This window comes from Podarcis erhardii (assembly GCF_964252035.2).
Source record: "Podarcis erhardii genome assembly, chromosome: 15".
In the NCBI taxonomy this organism is placed as follows: Eukaryota; Metazoa; Chordata; class Lepidosauria; order Squamata; family Lacertidae; genus Podarcis; species Podarcis erhardii.
Genome location: NC_138505.1, coordinates 22,312,627 through 22,325,635, shown reverse-complemented (window position 1 = coordinate 22,325,635; position 13,009 = coordinate 22,312,627). Strand labels below are relative to the sequence as shown.

At 45.0% G+C, this 13,009-nt stretch overlaps 1 protein-coding gene across 2 annotated transcripts in view; it reads left to right on the top strand.

The window, feature by feature from the left end:
* Nucleotides 1-1,947: 1,947 nt before the first annotated feature.
* The window catches only part of TAOK3 (TAO kinase 3), a 121,830-nt gene continuing 110,768 nt past the window's right edge, over nt 1,948-13,009 (top strand). For both annotated transcript variants that reach the window (XM_081841780.1, XM_081841778.1), the window contains exon 1: nt 1,948-2,083. The gene's annotated coding sequence lies outside the window, so the exon portion shown is untranslated. The remainder of the gene's footprint in view (nt 2,084-13,009) is intronic.

Here is a 13,009-nt window from a genome sequence, read left to right as displayed (position 1 = left end):
TGGATCAATGATCTGACTCAGTATAACAGCTTATGTTTTAAGAAATCCAGGGGGCTTTCCAGTTAGTATCTTCTTAATGTGTTTTTTCAGTGTTTCTTAAACAAAACGTACAAGCTGCTTTGACTACATGTTTGTGTGTATGTGTGTGTGTATAATATATATGTACTTCCACATTTAGAAATATACCCATTTTAGCTGAATTTGCAAGATACTACTGTTGCAAAACTGATATTTTAGTACAAACACAGGACCCCATTCTATATTTTGCTGGAAGCTACCCAGAGTGGGCGGGGAAACCCAGCCAGATGGGTGGGAGAAGAAGAAGAAGAAGAAGAAGAAGAAGAAGAAGAAGAAGAAGAAGAATTCAGCAAAGTGGCTATGCTCAGACAGGAAGCTAGAGTTAAGTCACATTCTGAAGAGCTAACACACTGGTTACAAAAAAATACATGCAGTTTATCTTCTTCTATCCCAGGAACTATTTATTTATATTATTTCCTATATCTTTATCATTTTATTGCAAGAAGAAAACCTTACAGCAAGTTTGCAGGGAACTTTTAAGAGTAGTGAAAAGTGATGCATAAGTCTTAGGAGATTTGCAGACTACAGTGTCAGCATTTAATTAGAGCCAGTGTGGTGTAGTGGTTAAAGTGTTGGACTAAAACCTGGGAGGACAGGTTTCAAATCCCACTCGGCCATGAAACTCACTGGGTGACCTTGGGCCAATCACTAGCTTTTGCCCTAGCTTACCTCATGGGGCTGTTGTGAGGATAAAATAAGGCGGGGAATAACCACGCACACCACTTTGAGTGGGTTACTAGACATCCCGTTCCCAGGGACAGTCCCCGGATTTGCAAATCTGTTCCCAGACAAATTCCATCCCCGGAATGTCCCCAGATTTGCAGATCTGTCTCCGGGAAACGTGGCGGCTGCAGGCTCAGCAGCCCAGAGCCAGCGACTCCCAAGCCTCCCCCATCACTCAAAACAAAGGGGGAAGGGGGCAAGAGATGGGGGAGGCTCGGGAGTTGCTGGCGCGCCGTTGCCCAGTTTTTTAAATCTCAGAGCATTTATGTTTCACAGGGTGTGAAAGAAGGGCTTTGCACCTTTATATAATATGCATGTGTGCTTGGACCCAGGGGCCTCACCATCCCCACTACAGACTCCCTGTTGCTGGGTAAAGGTAAAGGGGCCCCTGACCATTAGCTCCAGTCATGACCGACTCTGGGGTTGCGGCGCTCATCTTGCTTTATTGGCCGAGGGTGCCGGTGTACAGCTTCCGGGTCATGTGGTCAGCAAGACTAAGCCGCTTCTGGCGAACCAGAGCAGCGCACAGAAATGCCATTTACCTTCCCGCCAGAGTGGTACCTATTTATCTACTTGCACTTTGACGTGCTTTCAAACTGCTAGGTTGGCAGGAGCAGGGACCAAGCAACGGGAGCTCACCCCATTGCGGGAATTCGAACCACCAACCTTCTGATCGGCAAGTCCTAGGTTCTGTGGTTTAACCCACAGCGCCACCCACGTCCCTGTTGCTACTCAGCTTAAAAAAAAAAGGGTCATTGGATTCATTGAAAAAAATCTGGTAACCATAATCCTTGAGCTCCCTAGAGGAAACGTGGGATGGATATACAGTGTGTGTGTGTGTGTGTGTGTGTGTGTATATAATAAATACACACACAGAGTATATAATAAATAAATCCTAAACCAGTTCAATTCTTCCCAGCCCATCCTCAGCCTCCTCTCAAACGCAACCAACCGCTATTGCCCGGCCCACTGGAAAGAACTCTCCATTCCCCTCTCCTGGAATGCGGAAGTCCGTTCCGGATCCTCATTGGCCCTCCGCCGGCCCTGCTCCTCCCCCTTCCCCGCCCCCACGAGGAGGGTAGGCCGAACGAGCCGACGGCCGACGACGCGAGCCCGACGACTGCGAAGGCGACGAGGCCGGGCTCACCCCGAGGTCGGCCAGGCTGCGTAGCCGAGCGCCGAGGCGATCGAACGCGGTTGGCCGCGCCTGACGAGAGGAGCAGGAACCGCACCTGAGGCGGAGAAGCGGTGACGGCAGCGGCGGCAGCAGGAGCCGAGCGAGGTGGGTTGAAGCGCCCCGGTCGCCCCATCCCTTTCTCCCCCCCCCTTGCTCAGGCTGGGGTTGGCTCAGCGGGGGTTGCCGGGGCCGGAGGGCGCCGAATAACTTTTCCCCGTCCGGAGGAGTCGGGCTCTCTTGACCGGGGAGAGCTGCTTATTTCCCCTCAGGCGTCGGTGGCAGCGGGCGGGGAGGAAGCCTGAGGGGGCGAGGAAGAGAGTCGGGCGTGGAGAAGAAGCTGAGGGGGAGGAGAAGCGCTCCCCCCGAGGAATGGGGGAAGGGACCCCGCACCTCTTTCTCTCTCTCTCTCTCTCTCCCCCCCCCCCAATTATCGGGGAGGAAAGTCTTCCGAGAGGGTGGAAGTGAAAACAGCAGCAGCGGAGAACCGGACTCTGAGGGGAGTTTAGAAAAGAAGCGCTTCGGGAGGGAAAGGAGGCAGCTGTGGAGAAGCGACGTGGAGGGAGGGGGAAGCGACGGAGATGCGGGGGGGGGGGGAGAGAAGTGTCAGGTGGAAAAAGCGGGCGCAAAAAAGTCCTGTGGTCCCTCCCTATCTGTTGCTGCTACTGCTGTTGTTATTATTGTTATTATTCCTTTCTCCAATAAAGGGGGGTTGGAGAGCAGCTGGAGGGAAAGGATATATGGGGTGGGACCCCAGGATGAATTTTGCATAGGAGCCAACTGCTAGGGTCTGAGGTCACTTTCCACACACATACACACCCCGCTAAAATATTTGAGGCCCCCCCCCCCAACTTGATGGGCATTGCCATTCAAATGGTGTGCGTGTGCCATGTCCTGTGATCAATTATGCAGGGCAGGGATTACCCGCCTCCTCCCCCCCCCCCGCCGCCGCCAATATTTTATTCAGGTTGTCCCCCCTGGTGTGGGGGGTGTGGAGGGTCGGAGGGCGATGGTAGGGAGGGAGAGGGCCAGAGGGAAGATGGCAAGTGAGAAGACGGGAAGGAAGGGGAGGCCGATAGCCAGAGACTTAAATGGGGGAAGTTGTATGTGAAGGGTGGGAGAATAAGGGAACATTTGGTGGGGGAGTTGAGAAGGAGAAATGGGGAAGGGTATGTGCGGGGTGGGACCCTAGGACTTTGGGGAGAGGTGGGTTGGGGGTCAGTGCTTTTCTTCTAGCAAAAGAGGTGCCAGTACTCACCATGAAGTTGTTGTTACATTAAGTTCCACACTTTTAACCAGTGTTTTTCTTTTAGAAAAAAGGTGCTGGTGCTACATACCCTTGTATCCCCACCCCCCAAAAAACCACGTGCGGGTCATAAGTGGGGTGGGACACCAGGTGGTGGTGTGAGTAGTTGGAGAGAAGAATGGAGCATATGTGAACACCATCAGCTGAAAAGGAAAGTGTCACTTGAGAGGGAGGGAGAAGAGAGGAGGAATTGTGTGACTGGGAGAGAGATAATGGTGGGGAAAACAAGTTTGGGGGTGAGAGAGTACTAAGAGAGGGAAAGAGTCTGGAGGAGAAACATCATCCTCTTCATTATTGTTAAATTTGTTGCCTGCCCTTCACCAACAGGGCAGGTTACAACAATTTAAAATTCAAATAGTTAAAACAGAATATAGTCACAGGAATAGAGTGGGACCTGAAAACACACATCTCAGGTGTCAAATGCCAGCACAGATAAGTGTGCCATCAGCCTTCATTGATAGTTGTATAGTGAAGAAACTAGATACACCTCTGTGGGGAGGGAATTCCACAATTTTGCAGCTGTCAGAGAGAAGGTCATTAAGGTCAGCTGTCCTTGGGAAAGACTACCTGAAAGGTGGCTGGGAAATAATTTGAAATATAAGTATGAGTTAAAAAATAATAATAATGAAAGGAATCTTCCCCCAATATAGTAGGGTGAGAAAATGTCAGATGATAGAGGAATCTGTTGGGAGGTTGAGAGGAGATGCAGGTTGGAAGAATATGGGGAGTAGCTTAAGGATAGGCAGGTAGATGTGAAGAATTCCCCACCGCAATGCAAAGAGGAGTCTGTCTGATTGAAGGGAGTACACTGATGAGGAAGGAAGTTGAAGAGAAGAGAGAAAGGGATGAAAAATGGATGGGTACGTATGTGAGGTGGAACTGCAGGTGGGATGAAAGTGTTAAAGAATTTGGAGGGGAGTGTGCCAGATAGAAGTCCTCCTTAATGCTGTAAGAACGGAGGTAATGTCAGGTGAAAGGGAAACCTGTAGGGGAATGAGGGGTGGCTCAGTGATAGAGCACATACGTCACATGCAGAAGGTTTCAGATTCAAGCCCCAGCATCTCCAGGTTGGGCTAGGAAAGGGTCTCTGCCCAAGGCCCTGAAGAGCTGCTATCAGCCAGTGTGGACACTACTGAGCCAGGTGGACTGATGGCCAGACTCCATAAGGCAACTTCCTATGTCCCTAGAGGAGGGTTTCCCAAACTTGTAGTCCACAAACAGCTGGAGACCCAACTCCCATCATCCCTAGATAGCAAGACCAGTGGTCAGGGATGATGGGAATTGTAATCCAAAAACAGCTGGAGACACAAGTTTGGGAAACCCTGCCCTAGGGGTAGATGTGGGGACTCTTTTCCACTTTGGATTTGGATTTGGATTTGATATCACTACCCTAAGGAGTCTCAAAGTGGCTAACATTCTCCTTTCCCTTCCTCCCCCACAACAAACACTCTGTAAGGTGAGTGGGGTTGAGAGACTTCAAGAAGTGTGACCAGCCCAAGGTCACCCAGCAGCTGCATGTGGAGGAGCGGGGAATCGAACCCGGTTCACCAGATTACAAGTCCACTGCTCTTAACCACTACACCACACTGGCTCTACACTTTCTCCCTGGTAGCAGTGTCAGATGAGAAGCGCATGAGGTGGAAGAAGGAGTTGAGGAGAGGCAGAGGTTGGGAGACAAGTGCCAAGAAATCAAATGAAGGCCTTTTGAAGTGAGGGTATGGTGCAGAGGGGGGAAAGGTTTCCTATCGGTGCAGGTTATGGAAGCTACCGGTGTGTGTGTGTGCTTGGACCTTGCTTGAAGAAAAGCAAAAGAAGGGAGGAGGGCAACTTAGGAGAGTTAACAATATGTATTCCTTCAACAGTGAGCCAGCCAATTATGAGGGATCCTCAGTGCAAAAGAGAAGGGTTGGTTAAGGGGGCAACCCCCAGAGTGTTGAATAGCTTGAGAAGAGGGAGCGAAATGTGAGGAGTCCGGGATGGGTGGAGTAGTGTCAGGTGTGAAGGGAGCCCCAAAATAGTTTGAGGGTAGATGTAGCTGTGGCAGCAACAATGTGAGTGTGGCAACTCAATGTGGTGTGCAGATGAGAGGAAATAATTGGGGGGCAGTGTGAGGGAGCAGCCAAGCGGGAGTAACAGCTTGGAGAGAGGTGGAAAGCTGTACAAGAGTATGCAACAAGCCTGTTTAAGGTATGTTTGTGTTAGATGGCATCTTGGATCCTGTGAATCAGCTGTGAAAGGTCACAGAAGCAAATGGATATGTAGTCAATATCAAAACGCCCACGTTACATAGCTAACGGAGTATAACATTAGGTAAAGATGTAAACTACTTATACTTGTGGGCGTGGAATGACACTGTGAAGTTTGGATAAGAAGGATGAAGGAGGGGCAGCAGTGACACTGTGTGTGGAGAGTTAGGGAGTGAAAGAAGTTGTGCTCAGTTGCAGGGAACTGGTGCTCTACGGGGAGGGAAGGTATTGGCAGTAAAGCAAAGGCTGGGTTAGTGGTGGTCAGTGAGAGATGTAAACCATGGGTATGTAGCTTGTTTTAAAAGCTTTGGCCGTGAGAGCAGTTTTCATGCCATAGCTTAACTTTAGCCTGGAGGTAAAAGTGGTAATGCAGCGAGTTTCCGATGGGTTGAAGGTAAATCCATTTATATTGCAGCTTTACTAAGTACCATGCTCATCTCTTTAAACTTAGACCTAGAAATGCTCTTGCAGAAAGAAAGTAGGGCTTGTTTATTTACATGCTACTCTCATCCCTTGTAGCCTGTATTCTATTACAAAGTACCTGTTCTGTGATGCATTAGAAGTATGGCAAGTAATTCAAGCATCAGGACTTTAATCCTATGTATTTACTTTTCTATATTGGCTTCATTTCATAAGAAGGCAGATTATTCTAGAACTAATTCTGTGGTCATTTCCCTGTGTCTGTATTAGTGAGACTCTATTTCAGCTGTGCATATTTTTGTTCAAATAATTCTGTGTATGGCTCTTTGGCCATCCTGCTTTGTTGCTAGCACTTCCTCCTTTTTTTGGTGCTGTGTACTTTGATCACTTAATCTTGGATGTAACTATTTATTTCTTAGGTTCCCCCCTCCCTTTTGATCCTGGAATATAGTTTGATAGTGATCCATAGGCATTGGTTGTATAACAACTTGTGTTTAGTCTTCCATGATTTTCAGTGGAAGGAATGTGGTTGCATGTAGACGACAGCAAAACTGGGATTCCTGTAGATAACTTTTTTTTTTGCTTTAACTGTCAAAACTATTTCTGTGACAAAGACTTGATGAAATAGTATAGTGAGGATAAAAAAATGGCAGCTTGGGGGAGTTGCAATCTGACCTCCTGAGGCTTCCTATTTGGTCCTTGGCATAGCTTGTAAGAATCCCCCTTTCATTACTCACTTTGGCCACTTCTGCCACTGTTTACACAAGCAAATAACATTTTAAACTCCTCTTTCCTAATAGTAACAATCCCTGTGGCCTTATGTTTTTACCTTTGCTGAAAATTGCCCTGAACTCCTTCTGAAGGAAGGGCAATTAATAAATGCATGTACCTTAGGTGTCTACATAAAATGTAGGCAAAACGCTTCTTGAGTCCAAGTGCCAGCTGTTCAGTAATCCATGGTTAACGGTATATCAGGAATGCAGAGATTGCTACCACATTTCTCCTTCTCTATCTTGCAAGTGGGAACAGCTAACCATGAGCTTGTGACTTGTTTTGCTAAAACAAACTATGATGGGAAAACCAAGAACAAACTTTAGCTTCACACTGTGGATTGTTTGCAACAAACCATAGCTCCCCCATGTTAGAATTTAATGGCAAGCCAGGGTCATAGTTGGTCGCGCTAGAGGAGGACTACAGTGGGAACCATTTACACAGTCATCCACTAACTATGGCTTACTTTCACATGTGAATGCAGCCGGTGACAGAGTGTCTTTTGTACTTCCGCTGCTCACTCCTGTGCCAAAATCCAATGAAAAGGGAGTGAGTAGAGCAATTGGGCACTAAGAAATGAACTCTGCCAAAGTTTTGCTCTTGAATTGGGGAGGAAGATGTCAAAGAGCTCTCTGCTTGTGGCTTTGTGCAAGTGGAAGTGAGCAGTAGAGCCAGTGTTACTGTCCTTCAAGAACTTCTCAAAGTATAGCAATGGTTATGCTGACCAAGGAAGTACAGGGTTCTGTGAATGGTCATTCTATCCAACTTTTATTGGGCTTCACCTTAGCTTTTGGTTTGCCATATATTGCTGTTATAAATTGCAGGTGTTATTATTTTCCAAAATACCCATGCATTTTTACTTAGTCTTCTAATAAATTAGCTGCATGGGTGCTGCCTCCAAATAGCAGGGGAGTGGGTGTTTGATATTGGATTGTGTAATAATAATAATAATAATTTTTTATTTATACCCCGCCCTCCCCAGCCAAGGCCGGGCTCAGAGCGGCTTACAAACAATAATAAAAACAAGATGAATGATTACAACTTAAAAACAAAAATAAAATACAACATTAAAATAATGGAACATTAAAATATTAAAATGTAGCCTCATCGCAGGAGGAGAAGGAAAAGAAAAAAAAGTGTAGTGGCTGAACTTTCCTTCTATTTAAAAAGAAATCAGCTGATGGAATTGACAAGTTATATAGACAAATGGGTGCAATTTGCCCAAACTAGACTGGGTTGCAGGATCTCGTAATGAACTGCGAAAGGCAGAACAGTGACTAGGAAGAACTTTCCTATGTTTCCCCATTTATGAAATGACTGCCTACTTTGCAGCAACTCTTAAATAGTGTAGGGTCTTTAAATGGGTAGTCTACTGATAATGCAGAAGCGCTAAGTTACAGTTATGTGTATGGTTGATTATGTCAAAGCTTGATTAGAAAACATGCAGGTAGATGTACCCATGAAGTTACTCTTTGCATCACTTCGTTTCTTCATTGCAGTGGCACAGCCAGCATTTCATCTATAGATTTATAATCATTTGTTCTTAGCTAGCATATGAGAAGCACAGAGACATTTCATCTGGCACAGTAGGGTACAGTTTTCCAATATGCTCGCAACTGCAACAGCTTACAGTTTCTAACAAGTCCTAGATTACAAACACCAAGTATCCTGTTCCTTTAAAAAGAGTTAAAAGCTGGCTCATTGTGGTAACAGAGTATGAACTACCAAGTCTCTTTCTTCTCAAATCATGCTCACCTTGCCCATGAGCTAGTCACTAGGTGGCCACAAGAAAACCCTGTCTTTCAGGCTCATCTCCCTCTATAGGAATATACTGCCTGCTTTGTCTGAGCAGTTCTTTCAAGACACCTGCCCTTTTTTTAGCACATATGTTCCTCCCCGTGCTCTTAGGTCATGACGGCCCAACTTTTCATACAAAGTGGGCCGCAAGGGTACTTTGACACGGAACCTGTTGGCTGCACACTGCTGTGTTGCACATCGGGGGGCAGGAGGAGCAAGGCCAAAATTTGATGCCCCCACCCTCAGCTCTCGTGCTTCCCTCCCAAAGCTGGCTAAACAAGGTTTCAGGCTTTAGGAAGGTGGCGTGAGGCTCTGGCAGGGTACGGGGCTGGGAGAGGGTGTCAAATGTTGCTGAGGGCCACCAAAAAAAAAGGGCTTCCCTCAGACTCCTCGTTGGACCACCCTGTCTTATGTCATTGAATGAAGCATTGCTTTTTGTTACTAAGGTAGGATCGCAGAGGATATCACAGCAAGGTATTCTCATTTGTTGACCTTGAGATGCACCTTTCACTTGCAGGCATCCCATTGCTAACCAGTTTCCTTTTCTCCCAGGCATTTGTGGTTATAACTGGATTAATTTTATGCTGCTGTTCTGGTGTTTTGAGTGTGTGCGGACTAATGTTCAGTGTTTTTAGGTAATTTTTAATCATTGTGTTTACTTTAATTTTCTTTCGGTAGACTTGAAGTGCTTCTTAGTTTGAAAGGTGGCACGTGTCTTATAAATCCTGAAATGTACTATATAAATGCTAGATTTTTAATTTAGACAATGTTTATTGTGTTGGCAGAATTCCGTAACTTCTCTCCAAATCTAGGCATATCTGAATAGCTCCTAAAGATCCTGAATTGTCCATGTGTCATTTAAGTGCACCAAGACCCTATTGTATGTTTCAGTATTGAAAACTGTGGCTACCATTGCATTGAAATCTGAAGGGTATTGGTTAGTGTTGGAACACTGGAGCTGAGTTAACTTCAATGCCTTCTTTTTTGAGAGGCCTCTTTTTGTGTGTGTGAAGGAAGTTGTCTATAATGGGGAAAGAAGAGTGATATAAGCTATGCACAGGTTTACATGAATGAGATAAAAATCCTTAAAATTCTTATGTGTACAGACCACTTCCTGTGTGGCGACTGAACAGTATTTGGGTAGCGTGAAGGTGGTTTCTTTAGTTTTTCCCTTTTCAGTTATGTAAGTGATAAGGACTGTGCTTCAGTTCAGGAAATATAAAAGGTTTCTTCCTTCTTCTTTTTTTAAAGAAGGAAGCATCTGTGAGCTGATGGTCATGATGGCTTTTAGTTGCTTCTGTATCTGAACTTGTGTAACTGGTAGTGACTTGTGATGGGAGAGTAGAAGAGGAAGGGAAATGGAAGTCATGTGACTGGCAAATAGCTGTTGGCTGCTTGAGAACCTATGGAGGGAGGTTGGTGAAGAGCTGGTTGAGTCAGGCCCATAGCCGGAACTGTTTTGATTGGAAGCAATTTTTGCACTAATTTACCAGAAAGGATAAACTTACATGTATATTAGTAATCCAATATGTGTTATTTAAATTTGAATAAAATATTAACTTTTAGAAAATGCAAATTGCAAAAATGCCCAATGCTTCCGGAACACTGGAGGGTAAGAACAGTTGTAATTCTTACTGTGAGCGATTCAGTAGACTACTTACTGCATGTCTCTCCTCGTGTCTTTTCCTTTTAACCCTTGTACTCCTAATTGCTGTTTTTAAAAAGAGAGGAAGATGTAATATTCTAAAGCTTAGAGTCAGGCCTCCACCTCATCTCCTGATTCCCTACCATGCGGCTACTTCTTTGAGTTTGGGGGTTGTATACTGTCAATTCCACAGTTGGAGCAATAGTTTCAAGAGGGTTGCATAAATATTCAAAAGTATTACAGAATCTTGTCATAAGTGTCTCATCTTATTGCAGAAACCTATTGTCATAGAAGTGTCTCATCTTAGTTTTAGGATTAAAATATGATTATGAAAGGCTATTCTCTACCACCTCCTTATTGCCCATCTTTTGAGGGAAGACTCTGTGCACACTTGTGGTGCAGGGAGAGAGGAAATAATCTTCATGCGCAATATACTGACAACTCCAGATTCTTTTGCTTGCTTGATGGTATGATCAGGGTGATCAGCCATGATTGTTGGAAACCAGCCATTGTGGGTCAACAGTCATAGACTTTTAAAATACCTTTTTTTGTGGCCTGTTTCCAAGAGGCTGGTTGCATATGACTGAAATGTAAGTAGGGATGAGTTTAAAAAACAGCCTTCTAAGCTCATGATTAAAAAGATCAAACCAGAGCCCTCATACTCCTTACCATTCACAGTGATTGATGTTGTGCATTTCTATTCACCAATCAAACAGGTCAGGTGATATTCCCTGAGATGTAATAGAATCGTAGAATTGTAGAGTTGGAAGGGATCACAAGGGTCATCTAGTCCAACCCCCTACAATACAGGATTCTTTTGCCCAGTGTGGAACTTGAACCCACAACCTTAAGATTAAGAGTCTTGTGTTCTACCAGCTGAGCTATCCAGTTCCTCTGTGTGTATGCAGAAGTGGGTCATTGGGAAGGTGGGTGGAGCATGGCTGTGTTTTGCTCCTGCTTCCTCCACCCCTGGCTGACCCAAAACTTGTCATCTTCTGCTTAGTAGCTCCTGGCTCAGTTACTTCTTAAACAAAGTGGAGTTATCCCTCCTTACCAAAAAGCTGTTCATCATTGCCATTCTAAAATGACATATATGTACATGAAGCACCCCCACATCTAAATTTGGAGAGGTTGGCTGGGCAGAGGCTTGCTGCAGCTCATGGCTTCATTGATAGTTAGACAGAAGGTGAGGGAATCTGGTCAGTAGTAAGTCACTCGCAAAGGCTTGTCAGTGCCAAGTAGGGGGTGGGGCAAGGGCAAGGCTAAAGTTCCTAGCTTATTCCAGAGAACCCAGCAGTTGCGTCCCCCTGTAGATCAGCCCATGGAACAAGCCTCACCCAGAAGCTTTTATAGAGGTCAGGAATGATTGTTGGACCTGCTCTTGCCTTATTACCCAAAAGAGGCGCAAGTTCAGACACAGTAGTGGCAAAATGCTTGTAATGTTCATCATTCTTATGCTCCGTGCCTGAGCATATTTACGTGCTTACACATAAGGATTAGATCTGTTTTTAAGATGTTTTGTTGCTCTCTTGTAACCAAAGTGAAAATCTTCTTTATTATTGAAATTGCTTCTTAACAGAAGGATGACTGTGGTACTAAAACATTTAGCAAAGGGTTTTGTGACAGGGTGGGAGCTCTACCACTGACTCTTGGGATTGGGCTGCCTTCCTGGTTTGCACAGGGGTGCAGTGTTCATGCGCTTGTATCTCTAGCAGGGTGAGCTCACACTGTTTGTATGAAGAATTCATTACTCAACTTGTAGTGGTAGGGAAATGTCATATTTAATGTAGAAGGGCTTACAAAACACTTTTGGCAGAGCCATAATGGAATGCTTTCAAAGTGGAAAAAGGCAACCTTAGTACAAATTCCCTTTTAACTTGTTAGTTTTAAGATACACTCTCTAGTTTAAAGAATCCAGAAAATATTAAAAAACCTGCAGCTGTATATTGTGCCCTTTAGAGTGTGTTCATACCACCCAGTTTTCGTTCCAGGAAGAAGTGGCCATGCTTTCTTTTCATCCCTTCTCGTCTCATAACATTCTGCTATTGGTTTTTGTGGGTGGACATTTTGCAAAACTAAAGGGAAAAAATATACCTTTAACTACTGCTGGAAAACACATTGTTTATTGCAGATTGCGCTTTAGGGCTGATTCCAATGCTGTGTGTTTTGAAGTGAATCTTTAGATGCAGTAGCTGATCTTAATACTTCAAGGTATCTTCCATAGAAAGGTAACTTCAGCCACACCCACAAAGAGCAGCAGGTGAGTTATTTGTGAGCAAGTGCCCCAGCCTGATGTGTGAAGCAGAAAACTGGGTTGTTAACTCCCGACTAATTATGAATAAATAAAGTTATGAATAAATAAAAACCCAGTGCATTAAAAGGAACTCATCACAGCAATCTGCATGGAAAGCTGCTGCAGATCTTTTAACTGGGAAGGGCTTTGGTTCAAGTACCAGCCTGGGGTCTGGATATGGCTCTTCAATAGATTTCTCAGCATCCTTCCTAAGCTTTAATTCCCATGAATCTTTAGGGAAATCTATAGCAGTTCAACTAGTAAGTTCAGGGCCCCCTTTAATTTAGGGGGTAAAGTGAGCAAGGTGGCCATGATAGGGGTGTGTAAAATTATTCATGGCATGGCAAAAGTGGAAAGGGAGAAGTCGTCCCTTTCATTATACCCTCCCTTCAAAGAGTATATGCTCTGCATATTTCTCCTCCAGCACAAGATGGTTGTAAGTTGCTTTGGACAAGATAAAGCGACTAACAACATTAATGGATGATGATGATAACAACAACAGCAACAATACCTACACAGCAACACTTTGAGATAAGTCAGGGTAGGAAAGAGCAGC